We start from the raw sequence: 20,297 nt of genomic DNA, 5'->3' as shown, positions 1-20,297 counted from the left end.
TTCTCGAATGGAACCGGAATCCCGATTCCCTGGACAATCGGATCCGGATGAGCGAGTGGACCAGTGAGTCTCTGGCTTCGGTCTCCGATGCTCAGTCAGGGGAAGTAATTTCTCCCGATCTACTGGACGATTGTCACCACTGATGCCAGTCCATCCGGGTGGGGTGGGGTTCTTGGCAGGCTATCTGCTCAATGGCTCTAGTCCCTGGAGGAATCCAGGTTACTGATAAATGTATTGGAACTGAGAGCGATCAGACTTTGTCTGGTTCACTGGACCGGGTAGCTCCGGGGCGGCCCGGTTCGGATCCAGTCGGACAATGCCACGGCCGTGGCTTACGTCAATCACCAAGGGGGCACCAAGAGTGTTCTGGCGGCCGTAAAAGTGGCCGGCATCCTTCGTTAGGCGGAACGATTGTTCCAGCTCTCTCCGCGGTTTTCATTCCGGGGGTGGAAAATTGGCAGTCAGATTTTTCTAAGCCGTCAGATTTTGGATCAGGGGGAATGCTCCCTTCATCCAGAAGTATTTCACCAATTATGCCTTCGTTGAGGCACCCCGGATGTGGATCTGTTGGCATTTCAGCTCAACAGGAAGGTGCGGAGGTTTGTAGCCCGCTCCCGCGATCCTCTAGCGAACACCGCAGACGCACTGGTTGCTCCGTGGGCATCCTTGGCAAAAGTGTTTCTCCCGGCGGAGAAACTCCAGGAGATTCAGTTGACGACTAATTTGTTATTGTCTGCAAACTGGCCTTCCCTTCGGCCTACCGATCGATCGGTCGGCTGCAGCGCGCGGAACGCCATCCTTTCGAATCCATGACTAAGGTTTGTCAGGGATGGAGTATGGCGCCGCAGGCATTACCAGCAGTACAGTTACTGTATGCTTTCCCTCCTCTCAAGTTGCTGCCGAAACTTCTCGCAGGATAGAGGTGGAGGGAATTCCAGTTATTCCGGACTGGCCTCATCAGACCTGGTACGCCGGCTTGGTCAGGTTGGTCGCGGGCGCTTCTTGGCGACTTCCTCTCAGGGAGGATCTGCTGTCTCAGGGACCGATCTTCCATCCTGCTTTACGATCGCTGGCTTCAACGGCTTGGCTGTTGAGACCCAGGTGCTGAAGGACAGGGGTTTTGTCGGCTTCAGTTATTCCTACTCTGGTTAAAGCGAGGAAAGCGACTTCTAGAAAGGTCTATCATCGCACATGGAAGTCTTACACTGCGTGGTGTGAATCCCTTTGGGTTTCCTCCACGTTCTCACTCGGTGGCTCGGATATTGGCTCATTCTGCAACAGGAGGTTGAGCAGAAAACTGGCCTTGTGCATAATCAAGGGTCAGGTCTCAGCCTTGACAAAGCTTCTTTCAGAAGCCACTGACTACTCAGTACTTAGTACGGAGGTTCATCCAGGGGGTGCGACACCTGGCTCCGACAGTGCGCGCGCCCTTGCCGCCTTGGGATCTTAATTTGGGTGTCGGTTTTCCAGAAACCTCCCTTTGAAAATATAGGGAGATTCCCTTGCTTACCTTATCCCAGAAGGTGGCCTTTTTGGTGGCACGTCTGCACACAGGGTGTCAGAACTGGCCGCATTGTCCTGTCGTTCCCCATATCTGGTGGTTCATAGGGATAAGGTGGTTCTTCATCCGAATCCATCCTTCCTTCCTAAGATGGTTTCAAAGTTCCATCTGAATGAGAATATGGTGTTACCTTCCCGGTGTCCTAAGCCCAGTCATCCTCGGGAGTGTGCGTTACACTCCTTGGATGTGGTTCGGGCGATCAGGGTGTATTTGACTACTACTGAACCTTTTCGTAAGGCTGATTCACTTGTTGTGATTACAGATGGCCCTGGAAAAGGGTTGCCTGCGTCTGCCGTGACTATCTCCAGGTGGATCAGACAGACGGTGGTACAGGCTTATTCTATCAAGGGTCGGGTTCCTCTGTTCCCTGTTAAAGCACACTCCACTCGGGCGCTTAGTGCTTCCTGGGCCTTCCGCCATCAGGCGTCAGTGCTTCAGGTTTGCAAGGCGACTACCTGGTCGTCGGTTCATGACCTTACAAAAATTTTATAAAGTTGATGTGCTGGCATCGGCGGATGCCTCTTTTGGCCGCAAGGCCCTGCAGGCCGCTGTTTGAGGGGACCGTTGGTCCACCTCGAGGGTTTAGTTGGGTGGGTCTCATCTTTTTGTTCGATGAGCCCTTGATACTTCTGGTTGGCTCCGGTTGGGCCTTCTGGATTGGATTTTTATTTCTGTTATCCCACCCCTCATTTGTGGCACTGCTTTGGGACGTCCCAATTGATATTAATCAATCATCAATGAGCGACAGAGAAAAATTGATTTTTGTAAGATCTTACCGTAAAATCCTTTTCTCTTAAGCTCATTGACAGACGCAGTACCCGCCCCTCTATTTTTGAGTTGGGTTGGGTTAAATTCTCTGACACTGCTTTGTGACATAACTGACATCCTGTAGCAGAGAGAGAGAGGATATACCCTCTGGGACTGCCCCTAAGGTGTGGTCAGAACGTTTTCTTCTGCCTAGTGTCCTACTCCTGTAGAGGGCAGTATAACCCAATTGATATTAATCAAGAGGACTGCGTCTGTCAATGAGCTTAAGAGAAAAGGATTTTACGGTAAGATCTTACAAAAATCCATTTTTTCCTCCGCCTACCACCCTCAGTCCAATGGACAAGTGGAGAGGGTTAACCAGATCCTTGGGGACTATTTGCGACACTTGCTGAATTCTCATATAACTTTAGAGACTCTGAGTCATCCACCAAATCTCCATTTTTTGTGGTGTACGGCCGTCACCCGCTGCCCCCCCCTCCCCATTCCCACTTCTTCTGGAGTTCCTGCCGTTGATGACTTGACCCTGTACTTCTCCTCCATCTGGAAAGAGACTCAAAAGTCGCTCACCCTGGCCTCTTCTCGCATGAAGAGACATGCAAATAAAAAAAGAACTCCTCCTGTCTTTGCCCCTGGTGACAGAGTGTGGCTCTCTGCCAAATACATCCGCTTTCGGGTCCCTAGCTACAAGCTGGGTCCGCGTTACCTTGGGCCTTTTAGAATCAAAAGCCAAATTAACGCTGTCTCTTACAAACTCCATCTTCCTCCCTCTCTCCGTATTCCTAACTCCTTTCATGTATCCCTTCTCAAACCCCTCATTCTTAACCGATTTTCCCCCAAGGTCACCGTTCCTGCTCCTGTCTCTGGGTCCTCTGACGTCTTCTCGGTAAAAGAGATCCTCGCCTCCAAGGTCATCAGAGGTAAAAAAAAATTCTTGTTGACTGGGAGGATTGTGGTCCCGAAGAGAGGTCATGGAAGCCCGAGTCCAATATCCTTGACAAGGAGCTTATCCACAGGTTTCTGGGTACCAAAAAGAGGGGGAGACCAAAGGGGGGGGTACTGTAACGCTGAGCGCTCCGGTCCCTGCTTCTGGACCAGAGCGCTTGCGGCGTTCGTTCCAGATCCACTCACCTGTGCCCGCTCCGGCTCCCTCCTCCACTCCCCGCTCCGGCTCCCTCCTCCGCTCCCCGCTCACGTGGTTCCCGGCGCATGCGCCTCTGCACCATAGGGCGCGCGCGCGCCGGTTGTTTGAAATTTAAGGGGCCTGTGCACCAGTAATTGGTGCCTGGTCCAAACCTCCCTTTCCTGTGACCTGTTTCCTGTGACCTGTTTCTTGTTTCTTATATAAACCCACTTCCCCTTCCTGTCCTTGCCGGATCTTTTTGCCTTAGTGCCCTGAGAAAGCGATTTGTGTTTGCCTTGCCTGTGTATCTGACCTTCTGCCGTTGCCTCTGGCTTCGAACCTTTGCCGCCTGCCTTAACCTTCTGCTACGGCTGACCTTGCCTTTGCCTTGTCCTACTGTACAACGCCTGTCTCAGCTGTCATTGAGGTTGAGCCGTTACCGGGGGACACGACCTGGTTGCTACCACCGCAGCAAGTCCATCCCGCCTTGCGGCGGGCTCTGGTGAAAACCGGTAGTAACTTAGAACCAGTCCTCTAGTACGGTCCACGCCAATCCCTCACTGACACAGAGGATCCACCCTTAGTGCCGTCATCTGCCGCCAGTCCGGACCCTGACAACTTCAGTGCTGGTTTGGGTTTTAAGCGGGGACCCCATGCAAAAAAAGGCACAGGGTCCTCCCAAAATCCCATACCTGACTCGCCTGGTTGACTAGGAAAGGTGGGAAATGAGTGTGCGACCCAGCCTCCCCTTACCATGAACCATACCAAACCACATGTCTTCAATATGGGGTGGTACCTTGCCAGGGGGACTTCCAGGGCAAATTACCTTGGGCCTCTTCCACTTAATCCTGAACCAATAGCAGGGGGCTGACAACCGAATGTGCCTTTTGGGGGAGGAGTCACTGGTTACTGGGATACTGGCTGGTGCTGACTCCTTAACAATAGGAGCTCTGAGTAGGAAAATGTTGCAATTGGCAGCGATAAGAATACTGCTGCTAAATGTTTCACTTAACACTGCAAATGGAGGTTCGCTCATTTGTTGCACAGGAATCTCTTTAGATTGTACACAGTGCTGAGGTCTCCCTCAAACTATTCTCATGCTGTTTAAATGTTGTTATACTATAGCGTTAGTCTATTTCTCTTTCATTCATTGGTGGACACAGCTCCTCATCTTTATGACCATTGGGTTATACTGCCCTCTAGAGAAGCAGGACACTGACACTCTCTGCTATAGGTATTCAGTTTTTCTGCCTAGTCTTGCTGTGATCTCTGGTAACTTTTTTCTTTTGAATTTAATTTTTTTTCTTATCTTTATTATTTTGTTCTTGTGAGAGCTTCAATCAAGTGTCGGAGTGGGCGACAAACTAAATAATATAGATCTTTAGGGTCCCCCGAGTCTAGCCAGCGAGCTCATGCAGACCGCAGCTCCGGGCTAGGTCAGCCGCAACATAGCCCCACTGGCCGAAGGCTGGCCTGCGAGTTAAACGTCTGCGAGTTAAACGTCTTGCGAGGGTGCATACGAACTGGCTTCGACCTGAGTCACAGCATTTCCTCCTTGCCGACAACATCCACATTGCGACAGAGCAGTGTCCTGTCCGGAGCGGTACCCACCCTGTTCCTGGTGTGGTAAGCAGCTGTCCCTCCCACTACCCCTGGAGGGTTTTGGGGTGAACCGTGGGCACCCCCACCCACCCCCGTGGTGGATATACATTTTTAGAGAGACATGGGGTGCTGCATTGGCGATGGGGGTGGGGAGCGCGCTGCCAGTGACCGAACGATTGTTCCCTGGGTGGGGTATGGGCCTGGTGACGGCACCTGCTAGGGCCCCCCTTCCTGTTGGGATCAGGTTTTTTTGCTCTGGGGTCCCCTCTGAGGCCCCTGGGAGCCACGGGTTGCTGAGCAAGGGGCCACCATTTTTCGTGTAGCCTTTTATGCTACAGATTGGCAGCCATGTTTGTGTAGCCTCGGTGGCCATTTTCCTGTAGTTTCCCATTGTAAATAGCGGCGGCCAGGTTTTTGGAGACAGGCGGTGATTCAGCCGTGGGAGTCCTTCAGCGGCCTCTAGTGCTGATCTCTAGATATTCCTCTTCCTGATCGCCGCATGGTGTACAGTTAGTTCAGGCTGTGAGTACCTGACGGGTGGTGGTGAGTCCTTTTGTGGGGTTTTCTCTACCTCTCTCGCTTTTGCAGTGGTTGTGCTATGTGCTGGGCCTTGTAGTGCCTACAGCGCGTGGGGTGTTCCTGACAGGGTTTGTATCATTTTTTTTTGTGTGGGTTCCCCTCTCCATTCAGGGAGTCCCTGGAGCATGTTTCCCCACCTGATCCCCTCTGAGTTCCAACAACTGACTGGACTGACGGTGGTCCTGGAGTCCTTGGTGTCCAAGGTAGATTTGGTCCTGGGCTTACGGGCTAGCAAAAAACGTCCCCCCGCCTTCACCTGTTTCCCCTGTCTCATCAGATCCTGAATCTTATGCGACCGCCGTGGATGCGAGTTACCCTTCATGGTCTGCGTTCACCCTGCATGCTCAAATAGTGAGGATAATTCCTCTGCTTATCTAGCCGAACATGAAAAGGCGCTAGTGCATGCACTGATTGTATCAGTGCGGGAAACCTTAAATATGGAGGATGCGAGTAACACAGCATCGGAGGTGCGGGTCACCCTTGGCACCCACAGGTCCTCAAAGGCGACAAAGGTGTTCCCCTTTTCCGCCTTTGACGATATTGTCACAAAACGGTGGGGGGGGGGGGGGGGGTGACCAAAAGGCACCTTTGCAATCCTAAGCGTTTTGCAATGCGGTACCCTCATGAGAAGTCCCTTCTTAAAAATAGACAGTTCCTCCTGTAGTGGACTACCCGATTTCCAAGTTGAATAAAGCCACTGTAATCCTAGTTGAACAGTCCCCGATCTTCACAGATTTGGCTGATAGGAGGTTGGAGGTCTTCACACATCATATGTTCACTGTGTCTGGTTCGACACTTAGATCGGTGTTTACTATTGCCCTGGTGTTGCAAGCTATGACAGAGTGGGCAAAACTTCTGTGCCGGGAACTGGAGGAGAAACCGCTCCCCCCTGCAATTGCAGAGCTGGCGGATCAGTTGGTTCAAGGGCTACAGTTTGACGCCTCTCTTGATGCCGCTCCCCTGATTTCTAGACTATCTGTCTCAGCGGTGGTCCTGTGTCGTATTATCTGGCTGAAATGCTGGTCTGCAGACCAGGCTTCTAAGAAGGCCTTATTTGATCTTCCATTTGTGTGGGATCGCCTGTTTGAAGCCTCTCTGTCTCTGGATGACATTATCAAAGCCTCACAGGGGGAAAGAATGCTCTTCTTCCTCTGGCTTCCAAGGGTAAAGAGCCCCGTCACAGACGGGGACCTTTCTTTTCGGCTCACAAGCGGCCTTTTCATCCCTCAGGGTCTCAAGACAAGGGATCTCTGCCCTTCAGGGCCTCCGCTGGGGGTTCTAAGAGGTCTTGGTCGGACAAACCACGCTGGGGGTTCTAAGAGGTCTTGGTCGGGCAAACCACGAGCGGGTTCTACCAGACCTGCGGACAAGACTTCCCCCTGCATGAAGGTGTGCCCTCATCTGTATCTGGTGTGGGGGGACGTCTTCGCTGGTTTCTAGATCTGTGAACCTCCCTGATCCAGGACAAGAGGGTCCATGAAGTCATTTGCTCCGGCTATAAGATCGAGTATCGATCATATCCTCTGGAAAGGTTCTTCCCTTCCAACCTGCACTTATCCCCAGATTGCTTAGGGGATCTTTATGGGGCAGTGCAAGAATTAATACTTCAAGGGGTGATTGTTCTGGTTCCAACATCTGAACTTTTTAAAGGTTTTTACTCAAACCTGTTTACAGTTCCCAGGAAGGAAGGCAAGGTGCTTGCAATCCTGGACCTTAAGATGCTTAACTGCTTTGTGCAGGCACAGAAGTTCCAAATGGAATCCATTCACACAGTAGTGGCGTTCCTACATCAGGCAGATTTTCTCGCCTCCATTGACATCAAGGACGCCTACCTTCACATCCCAATATATGTCGCCAACCAGAGTTTCCTCCCCTTTGCGGTGCGTAAGGATCATTATCGGTTTGGCGTCACTCTTTGGTCTCGCTTCCACTCCTTGGGTATTCACAAGAGTATTGGCCCCGGTTCTGGCATTACTGCGTCAGCTGGGGATTGCGGTGCTGGGGTACCTGAACGACCTGCTTTTGCAAGCAGAGTCTTCAGCTGCTCTGTTGGGCAACTTAGAAATTACTCTGCGAACTCTGAGGGAGTTTGGTTGGATTCCGTATCTTTAGAAGTCTGCTCTGGTTCTGGGTACAAGCCTGGACTATCTGCATCTGACTCTGGACTCGGCCACAGCCAGAGTGTTTCTTCCTCTGAAAAAAAGAGGCAATTCAGCTTCTGCTGTCCAGCAGAAGGTCATCTCTTCGGACTTGCATGTGGGTGCTGTGCCTGATAGTGTTTACCTTTTGAGGCGGTTCCATTTGCACAGTTCCACACGAGATCTCTGCGAAAGGAAAAAGGTGAAATGGAAGAAGGATCCTCAGTCTCTAGACAACCTGATCCTGTTGAGCTGGAGTACAAGGAGGTCCCTGGATTGATGGCTTTATTCTTTGGCACTTCATCAGGACCCACGTCACCACGGATGCCAGCTTGTCCGGGTGGGGAGGCGTCCTCGGCACAGAGTGTGCTCAGGGGGTTTGGATGCTGGAAGAGTCCAGGCTACCGCTCAATGTCCTGGAGCTCCGACCGATCAAACTTTGTCTGGATCATTGGACGAGTCGTCTCCAGGGGTGTCCGGTTTGGATTTAAAGTGGAGTTCCAGCCTATTTTGCAACTTTAGTGATTCCTGGAGTGCTCGCTATGCTAATCAACAATTGGGCATTTTCAATTTTTTTCAGGGGTCCCTTACCTTATTTTCAGGGCATTTTTGATTCTACTTCCTACTTCTCCCCCCTCTGTGGCCATGGCCACCAACATCACTTCCGCCTTTGCATTGCATCCTGGGAGCTTTTTGTCATCACTCCCAGGAGGCTGGAATCAGGAAGAACTCCCAGAACACTCCCTTGAATCAGGAAGAAGGACACAGCAGATTACACTGCGGCTTCAGATGCCCACATCCAAGATGGCATCGCCCAGACAGCGTTTTTAAAAGTAAGATTTTGACTAAAGTCCAATACTGTACACCTTGTAAGTATGAGAATAGCGGTTCTATAAAGAGCGATGGATTAGTATTAGAGGCCGGAACTCCGCTTTAATCAGTCGTGGCCTATGTCAATCACCAAGGGGGCACCAGAAGTGTCCTGGTGGCTTGGGAAGTAGCCGGCATTCTAAGGTGGGCTGAAGGAATCGTTCCATCCCTTTCTGCTGTGCACATTTAAGGAGTAGAAAATTGTCAGGCGGACTACCTCAGTCGACAGGCGTTGGACCAAGGGTAATGGTCACTTCATCCGGAGGTGTTCAATCAATTGTGTCTCCAGTGGGACACTCCCAAGGTGGACCTGTTGGCCTCTTGCCTCAACAGGAAGGTGCAGAGGTTTGTGGCACGGTCTCAGGATCCTCTAGCCAATGCCACAGATGCTTTAGTGGCGCAGTAGAGTCAGTATCATCTTATTTACGCCTTACCTCCTCTCAAGCTTCTGCTGAGACTCCTGCGCAGGATCGAGGCAGAAGGGATTCTGGTCATCCTAGTGACGCCAGACTGGCCTCGCTGGTCTTGGTACGCGATCTGGTACGGCTGGTCACCGATGCTCCTTGGAGACTTCTTCTCAAGGAAGATCTGCTGTCCCAAGTGCCAATCTTCCATCCTGCTTTACAGTCGCTGGCTTTGACAGCTTGCCTGTTGAAAGCCAGGTGCAGAAGGACAGAGGGTTGTCTACCTCTGTGATTCCTATGCTGTTAAAAGCTAGAAAATTCACTTCTAGGAGGATTTGCCATTGTACATAGTTACATAGTAGGTGAGGTTGAATAAAGACAATAGTCCATCCAGTTCAACCTGTGTAGGTGTGTGTGGCTGTAATCATCTCGCATACCCCTGAATGTTCTGATCCTTGAGATGTACGTCTAGTAGTCTTTTGAAAGCCACCATACTACCTGCAGAAACCACCTCTTGTGGTAGAGAATGGAAGACATACATTGCGTGGTGTGAATCCCTCAGGGTTCACCCTCGCTCTTTTTCAGGGACTCAGATCTTGGTTTTCTTCCAACGAGGGGTTGAGTAGCGCCTGGCCTTGAGTACCATCGAGGACCAGGTCTCGGCCTTGGTGATTTTCTTTCACACACACACTACTTGGTGCATACATTTTTACAGGGCATTCGGGAAACTTGGCTCCTCCAGTGCGGTCTCCATTGCCATTGTGGGACCTCAATTTGGTGATTTTAGTTCTCCAGAAGCCTCCCTTTAAAAATATTCGGGAGATTCCCCTGCTTACGTTTTTACAGAAGGTGGCCTTTTTGGTGGCTATTACTTCTGGAGGTTGTCTGAACTGGTGGCGCTGTCTTGTCGTTCACCTTACCTGGTGGTTCACAGGAATATAGTGGTTCTTCATCCATGTCCGTCGTTCCTTCCGAAGGTTGTCTCTGATTTTCATCTGAATGAAGACATTGTGTTGTCCTCCCTGTGTCCCAAACCTAAAAAATCCTAAGGCAGTTGCTTTGCATTCCCTGGATGTGGTTCGGCAATAAGGGTGTACCTGGCAGCTGCAGAGTCTTTTGGAAAGTCAGACTCTCTATTTGTCCTAGCGGATTGACCTCGCAAGGGTTTGGCTGCTTCTGCTGCGAACATTTCCAGATGGATCAGACAGACTGTGGTTCAGGCTTATTCCATTAAGGGTCAGGTTCCTCCTTTCCCTGTTAAGGTGCAGTCTATTTGGGTGCTTAGTGCCTACTGGGCCTTCCGTCAGGCGTCAGTGATGCAGGTTTGCAAGGTGGCTACCTGGTCGTCTTTACACAGGTTCACAAAGTGTTATAAAGTGAATGTGTTGGCATCTGCGGATGCTTCTTTTGCAGGCTGCTGTTTAGACAACTTGTCCTCTTTGAGGGTGTTTTTCTATTTTTTGGTGAGCTCTAGTTGAGATTTGGGCTCCAAGTTACCTGGTTGGCTATGTTTAGCCTTCGGGGAAGTTTTTCCTGCTGTTCCCACCCTTCGTGTTTAATACTGCTTTTGGATGTCCCAATGGTCATGAAGATGAGGAGCTGTCCATCAATGAGCGAAAGAGAAAATGGGATTTTTGACGTAAAGTAAAATCCATTTCTCTGATGTGCATTGATGGACACAGCACCCGTCCCTCTTTGGAGTTGGGTTTTTTCTTCTGACATTGCTTGTTACAAAAGGTAATACCCAGGTAAAAAAACAGGAGAAGAAAATCCAACTAAAAAAGAGAAAAATTGCTGGGACCAGAGATCCCAGCAGGGAACTAGGTCCTTACTCCTGACTAGACCGAAAAAAACTGAGTACCTATAGCAGAGAGTGGGAGTATACCCCCAGGGACTGCCAGGCGTGGTCAAGTTTTTGTTGTCTGCCTAGTGTCCTACTCATGTAGGGGGCAGTATAACTCAATGGTCATGAAGATGAGGAGCTGTGTTCGTCAAATGGATTTTACGGTAAGTCAGAAATCCCATTTTTCTCCATTGGTGTATGTTTTTTAACTCTTATAGTTCAATGTTCCATTGGCTGCTTTTCTCTTAACCACTTGCCGACCGCCGCAAGTAAATATACTGCGGCGGTCAGCCCCTCACAGGCAAAGTGATGTATATATACGTCACTAGCCTGGGAGGGTCTGGGGAGCGAGCGCGCGTCACGCACCCCCCCGCGCGTGTGACCGGCGGACCCGATGTCCGCCGTTCACTCAGCGATCGGCAGGGGAGAGGGAGAAAGGCAGGCAGCTTGTGTAAACAAGCTGCCTGTCAGTTCTCCCTGTGTAGAGACACTGATCATACGGTTCTACTATGTAGAACCGTTGATCAGTGTAACTACACCTCAAGCCACAGCCAATCACAGTTAGAATCACGCCCCTAGGGACACACACAGCCCCTCCCTCTCAAATAAAGTTAACCCCTTCACTGCCAGTGTAATTTTACAGTAACAGTGCATATATATAGCACTGATTACTGTAGAAATGTCACTGGTAACCCCAAAAGTGTCAAAAGTGTCAGTCAGGGGTCCGATCTGTCCGCCACAATGTCGCAGTACCGCAAAAAAAATCGCAGATCGCCGCCATTACGCGTTAAAAAAAAAAAACAACAAAAATGACAAAAATCTTTCCCTTTGTTAGTAAACGCAATAACTTTTGCGCAAACCAATCAAAATGCGCTTTTTGCGATTTTTTTTTTTACCAAACATATGTAGCATAAAACAAATTGGCCGAAAATGTTAAAAAATTTTGATTTTTACTTTTTTTTGGGGGGGAATTTCATATAAAAAAATGTGAAAAATATTGTTATTTTTGCAAAATTGACGCTCTTTTTTTGTTTATAGCGCGTGATCAAAAAATCGCACAGGTGATCAAATACCGCCAAAAGAAAGCTCTGTTTGTGGGAAAAAAAGGACGTCAAATTCGTTTAGGTACAGCGTCGCACGACCGCGCAATTGTCCGTTAAAGTCACGCAGTGCCGAATCGCAAAATACCCCCTGGTCGGAATGGGGGTAAAATCTTCCGGGGCTTAAGTGGTTAAGATTGAAAGTTAGGGGATATTGCAATTGCCTGGCAAAAGGCAGCAAATTGACACGACACGCTTATGCCAAACATTACAGGTAAAATTTGTCCCTCACGACATAACCCCAGACATACTGTGCTGTCACATCAGTTTTTGCTGCCTAGTTAGGGAGTAGGACCTAGGTTTCCCGCTGGGACTCCGGGCTCAGTTTTAATTTTTTAGAATGTTTACGTTTATTTATCTTTACTCACTATCACTAGCTAGTGACAGGGGGATACTCCTGGGGAACTACAAGCGACAGCCGGGCTTAGGTTTCGCACTGAATAATCTAGAGCCTTACGGTCTCCCAGCGTGGCCAACGAGCGTGAGCAGGTTTTGGTCCACCCAGGCCTCGCCACGATGGAGCCCCGGTGGATGGGGACGAGCCTGCGAGCGGATGCCTCGCCGGAACACATCGACCTTGAATGCCCTGAGTCGCAGTTTACCTCTTTTGGCTGGCAGCACCCCCCACTCAGGGTGGGAGGCGAGCTGCTTCGAAGTGGAGCCCACCCAGTCCATGGTATGGTGAGTGATGCAACGCCCCCCGTGTCCCTGAAACAGACCTTTAAGGGGGAGATGTGGGCCCTCTCCTAGGGATAACAGGGATGTGTTTCACTGAAAGATCCCCCAGGCCTATCAAGACCTGGCCTCCCTGCTCCTGCTGGGGGTGCTTTAGTCGGCGTCTGACGCCTGGGGGGGGGGGTTTAATGAATGTTACCTTATCCTGGGAGGTCCCTTTAGGTGGATTCCCACGGTGGCCTCATGCCTGGGTCCTGCCCGCATGGCAGCGCTGGCAGACGCCATTTTAAGTGTGGGCATAGGCTCGCTCTGTGTAAGGGCAGCGGCCATTTTCCCTAAGCTTCCTATACTTTACTATTGGCACCATTGTATTGTATGTGAAAAAGAAAAAGTGCGCTGATCCGTGATATGCTGCTCCCAGATAAAAATAAATAAATGCGTGTAATTGATGGTGCGCTATATCTGAAATATGTGCAAAAATGCAAACGAATAATGTGCAACCTCAAATATATACAATTAAGGTGCAAAACTGTAACATATAAATATATATGAGAAGAAGTCCCAAGACACTAGTGTGTCTATATTGAAACTATTTTCGGTGATGTGGTTGGTGATGGATGGTGTTCAAAAGTAATACGTGACTTGAATTCCCTCCACCTGTTAGAATTCCTCCTTACCGGACGGAATGAAATAAGTGCTCTCCTTAAAGGAAACAAACAATCCCTGGTGCTCCAAAATCAAAAGGTGCTCCCCACCGTGCGTATAAAATAGCCTGCTGGGCTTCTTACCAGATGGATATAGATAACATGCGTAATTGCATCCCCCTTGGACAGGTCTGTCTCTGTATCCAATTGGTCCTTATCAGCCTCTGGTGGATATGGACACCGAATACTGTTGCGCTGCTCACAGGCAGATTGGTCCTATATTCCGGTGACACTGATAGCCGCTTACAGTAAGCGGTGGGAAGGATCGTATCGTTCCAGCATGACATGTAAAAAGGAATGACTGCTATAGTGCATTATCCTTAATGTAAACTTTATTCAAAATAAAATTGCACTTACATGAAATATGCGGTAGAAAAGCGTAAGGAATTCCTGTATGACTAGGGTCCGGCTGCAGCCCAGATCCCCAGCGACGTGGTGACGGCACGCCTCCTGTCTGACGCGTTTCCGCCTAATTGGCTGTCTTCGGAGAAAGGAGGTTCTCGCGCGCCGTCACTTCCGTCCTATTTATTCTGAGAGGGACCGCGTCACTTCCGGTGTCAGCAGAGGAGGCGCCGGAAGTTAATTGCGGGACCCTTGGTTTCAGTTTCCTAGTGCAACTTCAAATATTAATGGTCCGATATCGGGGTGGTCTCCTGTATTTAGTTAAAACTAAACCACCATGTTTCTGGCATTGGGTATCTGGCGGTATATAATACTCTTGCCTTTACTAGTATCGGCTCCTCCCCATCGGCCATCAGTTCTTGAAAGATAAACTGGATATGCATATATAATGTACATCTCAGGGGATAATTCTCCTGTGTAAAATTAATACTATTTACATAAATAAAAACCTTTATTAAAATGTTAAAGATAAAAATTCAACTAATGTCCGCAATACCAGTGGTGACACCGGAAGTGACTTCTAGGCACTTTCCCTAATGGTGACACCAATCGGATTGCGATGTGAATGCATTAAAAAACTGAAACCTTTTTCGCAGCATGCATAACATCTTCAGTTACTAAAAATTATCCATTTAAAACTTATATATGTTTTATAATAAAAACAGTAAAAGATTTTTACAACAGTTAAAAGCCGTATAATATATAGGTATAATAATGTGTGTATTGAGATGTTCCATGCCCATAAATGAAATAAAAGAGTAAATACTAGCTATATGTATATCAACTGTTATTAATATGAGAATTGATGTCCCAGTCTATATTGTGGCCTTTCGGTCTATAACACTTAAGCTCATAAATCCAAAAAGTCTCACGTCTCGAAATAGACCTCTGTAAATTACTGCCTCTCCAGTGGGGGACGTGTTTCTCAATCACTGTGATTTTTAATTTCTTGGATTCTTTATTATGACAGGTGGCATAGTGTTGAGAAACACTATGTCCTGGGAATCCGTTATGAATATTTGTTAGATGTTCTCCAACGCGAATGCCTGCTGTCCTAATAGTTCTCCCTACGTATTGCAGGTTACACTCGCATTGCAGCAAATAAATGACTCCTTTAGTATCACATGTGATGAACTCTTTAATGGGATATTCCTTCCCTGTTGTTGAGGAGGTGAATTTATTAGTTCTCACTGTGATGGCTTCTGTACATATACGACACCTTTTACAAGGGTAGAAGCCTTTCATGTTTGGAAATATCTCCATTTTTAATGGCCTTTCCACTGGGTTTCTGGCTATTAAGTCTTTCAGATTTGTCGCCTTTCTGAAAATTAGCTTAGGTTGGATCGGTAAAGCAGGTCCCAAGACTTTGTCCTCTTGTAGGACACCCCAGTATTTTCTGAAAACATAGTTGAGCCATTTATAGTTGCTGGAAAATTTTGTAGTGAATGCATATTCAAACTGTGGAGAGGTAAGTTTGGTCATGCTTTTTGGTTCCACTAGGTTCTTTTGTTCCAAAGGGGTGACATTTTCAATCTCTCTGTCTAATTCGGAGATGTCATACCCTTTTTCAACAAACCTCTGTTTTAGGGTTCCTACTTGTTGTTTAAATGGAGATATTTCCAAACATGAAAGGCTTCTACCCTTGTAAAAGGTGTCGTATATGTACAGAAGCCATCACAGTGAGAACTAATAAATTCACCTCCTCAACAACAGGGAAGGAATATCCCATTAAAGAGTTCATCACATGTGATACTAAAGGAGTCATTTATTTGCTGCAATGCGAGTGTAACCTGCAATACGTAGGGAGAACTATTAGGACAGCAGGCATTCGCGTTGGAGAACATCTAACAAATATTCATAACGGATTCCCAGGACATAGTGTTTCTCAACACTATGCCACCTGTCATAATAAAGAATCCAAGAAATTAAAAATCACAGTGATTGAGAAACACGTCCCCCACTGGAGAGGCAGTAATTTACAGAGGTCTATTTCGAGACGTGAGACTTTTTGGATTTATGAGCTTAAGTGTTATAGACCGAAAGGCCACAATATAGACTGGGACATCAATTCTCATATTAATAACAGTTGATATACATATAGCTAGTATTTACTCTTTTATTTCATTTATGGGCATGGAACATCTCAATACACACATTATTATACCTATATATTATACGGCTTTTAACTGTTGTAAAAATCTTTTACTGTTTTTATTATAAAACATATATAAGTTTTAAATGGATAATTTTTAGTAACTGAAGATGTTATGCATGCTGCGAAAAAGGTTTCAGTTTTTTAATGCATTCACATCGCAATCCGATTGGTGTCACCATTAGGGAAAGTGCCTAGAAGTCACTTCCGGTGTCACCACTGGTATTGCGGACATTAGTTGAATTTTTATCTTTAACATTTTAATAAAGGTTTTTATTTATGTAAATAGTATTAATTTTACACAGGAGAATTATCCCCTGAGATGTACATTATATATGCATATCCAGTTTATCTTTCAAGAACTGATGGCCGATGGGGAGGAGCCGATACTAGTAAAGGCAAGAGTATTATATACCGCCAGATACCCAATGCCAGAAACATGGTGGTTTAGTTTTAACTAAATACAGGAGACCACCCCGATATCGGACCATTAATATTTGAAGTTGCACTAGGAAACTGAAACCAAGGGTCCCGCAATTAACTTCCGGCGCCTCCTCTGCTGACACCGGAAGTGACGCGGTCCCTCTCAGAATAAATAGGACGGAAGTGACGGCGCGCGAGAACCTCCTTTCTCCGAAGACAGCCAATTAGGCGGAAACGCGTCAGACAGGAGGCGTGCCGTCACCACGTCGCTGGGGATCTGGGCTGCAGCCGGACCCTAGTCATACAGGAATTCCTTACGCTTTTCTACCGCATATTTCATGTAAGTGCAATTTTATTTTGAATAAAGTTTACATTAAGGATAATGCACTATAGCAGTCATTCCTTTTTACATGTCATGCTGGAACGATACGATCCTTCCCACCGCTTACTGTAAGCGGCTATCAGTGTCACCGGAATATAGGACCAATCTGCCTGTGAGCAGCGCAACAGTATTCGGTGTCCATATCCACCAGAGGCTGATAAGGACCAATTGGATACAGAGACAGACCTGTCCAAGGGGGATGCAATTACGCATGTTATCTATATCCATCTGGTAAGAAGCCCAGCAGGCTATTTTATACGCACGGTGGGGAGCACCTTTTGATTTTGGAGCACCAGGGATTGTTTGTTTCCTTTAAGGAGAGCACTTATTTCATTCCGTCCGGTAAGGAGGAATTCTAACAGGTGGAGGGAATTCAAGTCACGTATTACTTTTGAACACCATCCATCACCAACCACATCACCGAAAATAGTTTCAATATAGACACACTAGTGTCTTGGGACTTCTTCTCATATATATTTATATGTTACAGTTTTGCACCTTAATTGTATATATTTGAGGTTGCACATTATTCGTTTGCATTTTTGCACATATTTCAGATATAGCGCACCATCAATTACACGCAACCATTGTATTGTAGCCTGAGGCTACACAGGCAGTGTGCGGCCTCTAGTGGTGATATGTCACTTCCTGTTAGACGTTTTCATGCTGGAGTTTACACTACAGAGCAGCTGCTTCTCAGAGGTGATAAAGTAAGGGGTTTTGTTCCTTTGGGTATTCCTTGGGCGGCTTTTGCTCCTGCCAGCCTTTAAGGGGGCTCCGGGATGCAGCGCGGTATAACGGTGTGGACCACATTCACGATTTAAAGAGACAGTGAACTCTTTTTTTCTAAACCTTACAAAAAGGAGTCCCAAGGTAAAAATTCCCCCTTAGACTTTATTAGTGTGCATGCCGGACCATCCGGATCGCAGTCTCTCATGTCTGTCTGCAGCTTTGAAAAATCTGGCATCAAAGGTGGACTGTGTGATAAAACAAGTCGCTACCCAGACACGGCCACTGCCTTCTCAGTCCTCTGATTCAGAGCCTGATATGGTCACCACGGGCAATCCCATCCCTGAGGGGTCTCTGTCCTTGCAGTCAGATGGTCAGGAGGCTATGTCCTCCTTGGCTGCAGCGCGGGAACGCGCTAAGGTGGAAGCACTGATTCTTTCAGTAAGGGAAACATTGAAAATGGATGATGAGCCCACACAATCAGGTCAGCGGGTAGTTTTTGGCTCCTGCAAAAGCCCAGAAGTCGGGTCAAGTGTTCCCTTGTTCCCGAAGACTTTCACGATATGGTGAATGAGCAATGGCGCATTAAGCATGTGCTAGTGGTGCAAAAGCGTTTTAAACGCTGTTATCCCTTTGCTGACTCAGTCTCAAATAAGGTGGATCACCCTGTTTCCAGAACAAATCTACCTGTGGAAGTCTCCTTGGTGTTTTACGGACCCGGTGGACTGATGGGTGGAATCCCTTTCCCACCACCTGCATTTGCTTGCGCGGCTCGATACTTAAACCTGTATTCGCGTCCGTCCTGGTTTCTCAGACGGTTACAGAATGGGTTGCAGTGCTTAGGGGTAACTTGACCGCTGAGACAGTTCCCCCGGCACTGATGAGCTCACGGACCAGATGGCCCAGGCCCTGGTGTACCTGTGTGCTGCGGCCCTGGATGTGGCTCCTCTGGTTGCTAGAGTGTCAGCGGTGGGGATTGCCATACGCCGCATGGTGAGGCTGCGGAGCTGGTCGGTGGACCAGGCTTCTAAGAAGGCCTTAACTGATCTCCCATTTCTGGGTGAACGCCTGTTTGGGGACTCCTTGGATGAGTTTATTTAAGGGCCTAACGGGGGTAAGAGTTCTCTGCTACCCCAATCCTCAAAGGCATCCTCATGTCTCACAGGCGGTTTTTTTCGTGCCCTAAGGGCATCTGCAAACGGTAAACCGTTCAGAGCCTCTGGAGGAAACAGGAAGGCTTGGTCAGGTAAGCCCAAGACTAGCCGGTCCGTTCGGCGGACAAATCCTCTTCTACATGAAGGGGCGTCCTCAACCGATTCTGGGTGGGGGGGGACGTCTGCGTTACTTTCAAGAACCCTGGACGTCTCTGATTCGGGAAAAATGGGTTCACAAACAAATTTGTTCAGGGTACAAGATCGATTTTTGGTCTCGCCCAGCAGACAGGTTCTTTCCATCAAATCTCTGTCTGTCTCCGGATCGATGGAAGGATTTCAGGGAGGCAGTGCAGACTCTCCTTGCACGGGGAGTGATTTTGCTGGTTCCTCAGCAGAAATGATTTCAAGGTTTTTATTCAAACCTGTTCACAGTGCCCAGAAAGGAGGGCAAGGTGCGTCCAATTCTGGACCTCAGATCACTGCACTGCTTTCTGCGGGGGCAGGAGTTTGGATGGAATCCATTCGGTCAGGGGTAGCATCTTTACATCAGGGGGACTTTCTGGCCTCAATAGCTGTAAATGATTGCACATACCTATTTACAAGACTCATCAGCGGTGTCTCCATTTAGCGTTGGCGGAGGAGCACTTTGAATTTGTGGCATTACCCTTTGGTCTAGCTTCCGCTCCCTGGGTATTCACCAAGGTTTTGGCCCCGGTGCTGGCTTTGCTACGCAGAAAGGGGATTGCGTTCCTCGGCTATCTGAACAATCTCCTGTTGAGGGCAAGCACTCATGACGCCCTGTCAGGCGATCTGACATTCATGGCAGGTCCTTTCTGCCGCTGTTGTGGACGGTGGTCACCATGGATGCCAGGGCTGGGGTGGAGTACTGGGCACTCTTTGTGTCCAGGGAACGTGGTCACCAGAGGAATCATCCTTACCAATAAATATCCTGGAGCTAAGGGCGATCAAACTCTGCCTGCTCCATTGGACGCCTCGGCTGCACGGCTTTCCGGTTCGGGTACAATCCAACAGTGCCACAGCTGAGGCCTATATCAATCATCAGGGAGGCACCAAGAGTGTCCGGGCAGCCAGGGAAGTGGCTGAGATCCTGATTTGGGCCGAGGCACATGTTCCGGCTCTCTCTGCTGTTCACATTCCAGGTGTGGAGAATTGGCAGGCGGATTACCTGAGTCGTCAAGTTCTGGATCAGGGGGAAAGGTCGCTGCATCCGGATGTTTTTCCTCTCCTGTGTGCCCGATGGGGAACTCCGGAGGTGGATCTGTTCGCGTCTCGTCTGAACAAAAAGGTAGAGTGGTTTGTGGCCAGGGCTCGAGACCCTCTGGCCGACACCACAGACGCGTTGGTGGTGTCTTGAAACCGATATCGGCTGATTTATGCCTTTCCTCCGATACAGCTCTTGTCAAGCTTCCTCCGCAGGTTGGCAGTGGAACAAGTGCCGGTGATTCTGGTGGCCCCAGACTGGCCTCGCAGGTCTTGGTACGCAGAACTGGTAAAGATGGTCATCGAGCTTCCCTGGCGGCTGCCTCTGAGAGAGGATCTACTGTCTACTGTCTCAAGGGCCGATCTTCCATCCTGCTTTATGGTCGCTGGCTATAACGGCGTGGCTGTTGAAGGCCAGGTGTTGAGAGACAGAGGCCTCTCTGATCTTGTGATTCCTACCTTGTTGAGAG

The 20,297-nt window shown here is 48.5% G+C and overlaps 1 protein-coding gene across 1 annotated transcript in view; it reads left to right on the top strand.

Annotated features, from left to right (window-relative positions):
* LOC309556663 (polypeptide N-acetylgalactosaminyltransferase 4-like) overlaps positions 1 to 20,297 on the top strand; it is a 662,237-nt gene that overhangs the window by 455,525 nt on the left and 186,415 nt on the right. The gene's annotated exons all lie outside the window — the stretch shown is intronic.

This window comes from Pelophylax lessonae, assembly GCF_965119305.1.
Source record: "Pelophylax lessonae genome assembly, chromosome: 5".
NCBI classification, from domain to species: Eukaryota; Metazoa; Chordata; class Amphibia; order Anura; family Ranidae; genus Pelophylax; species Pelophylax lessonae.
This window is presented reverse-complemented; position numbering and strand designations above follow the sequence as displayed.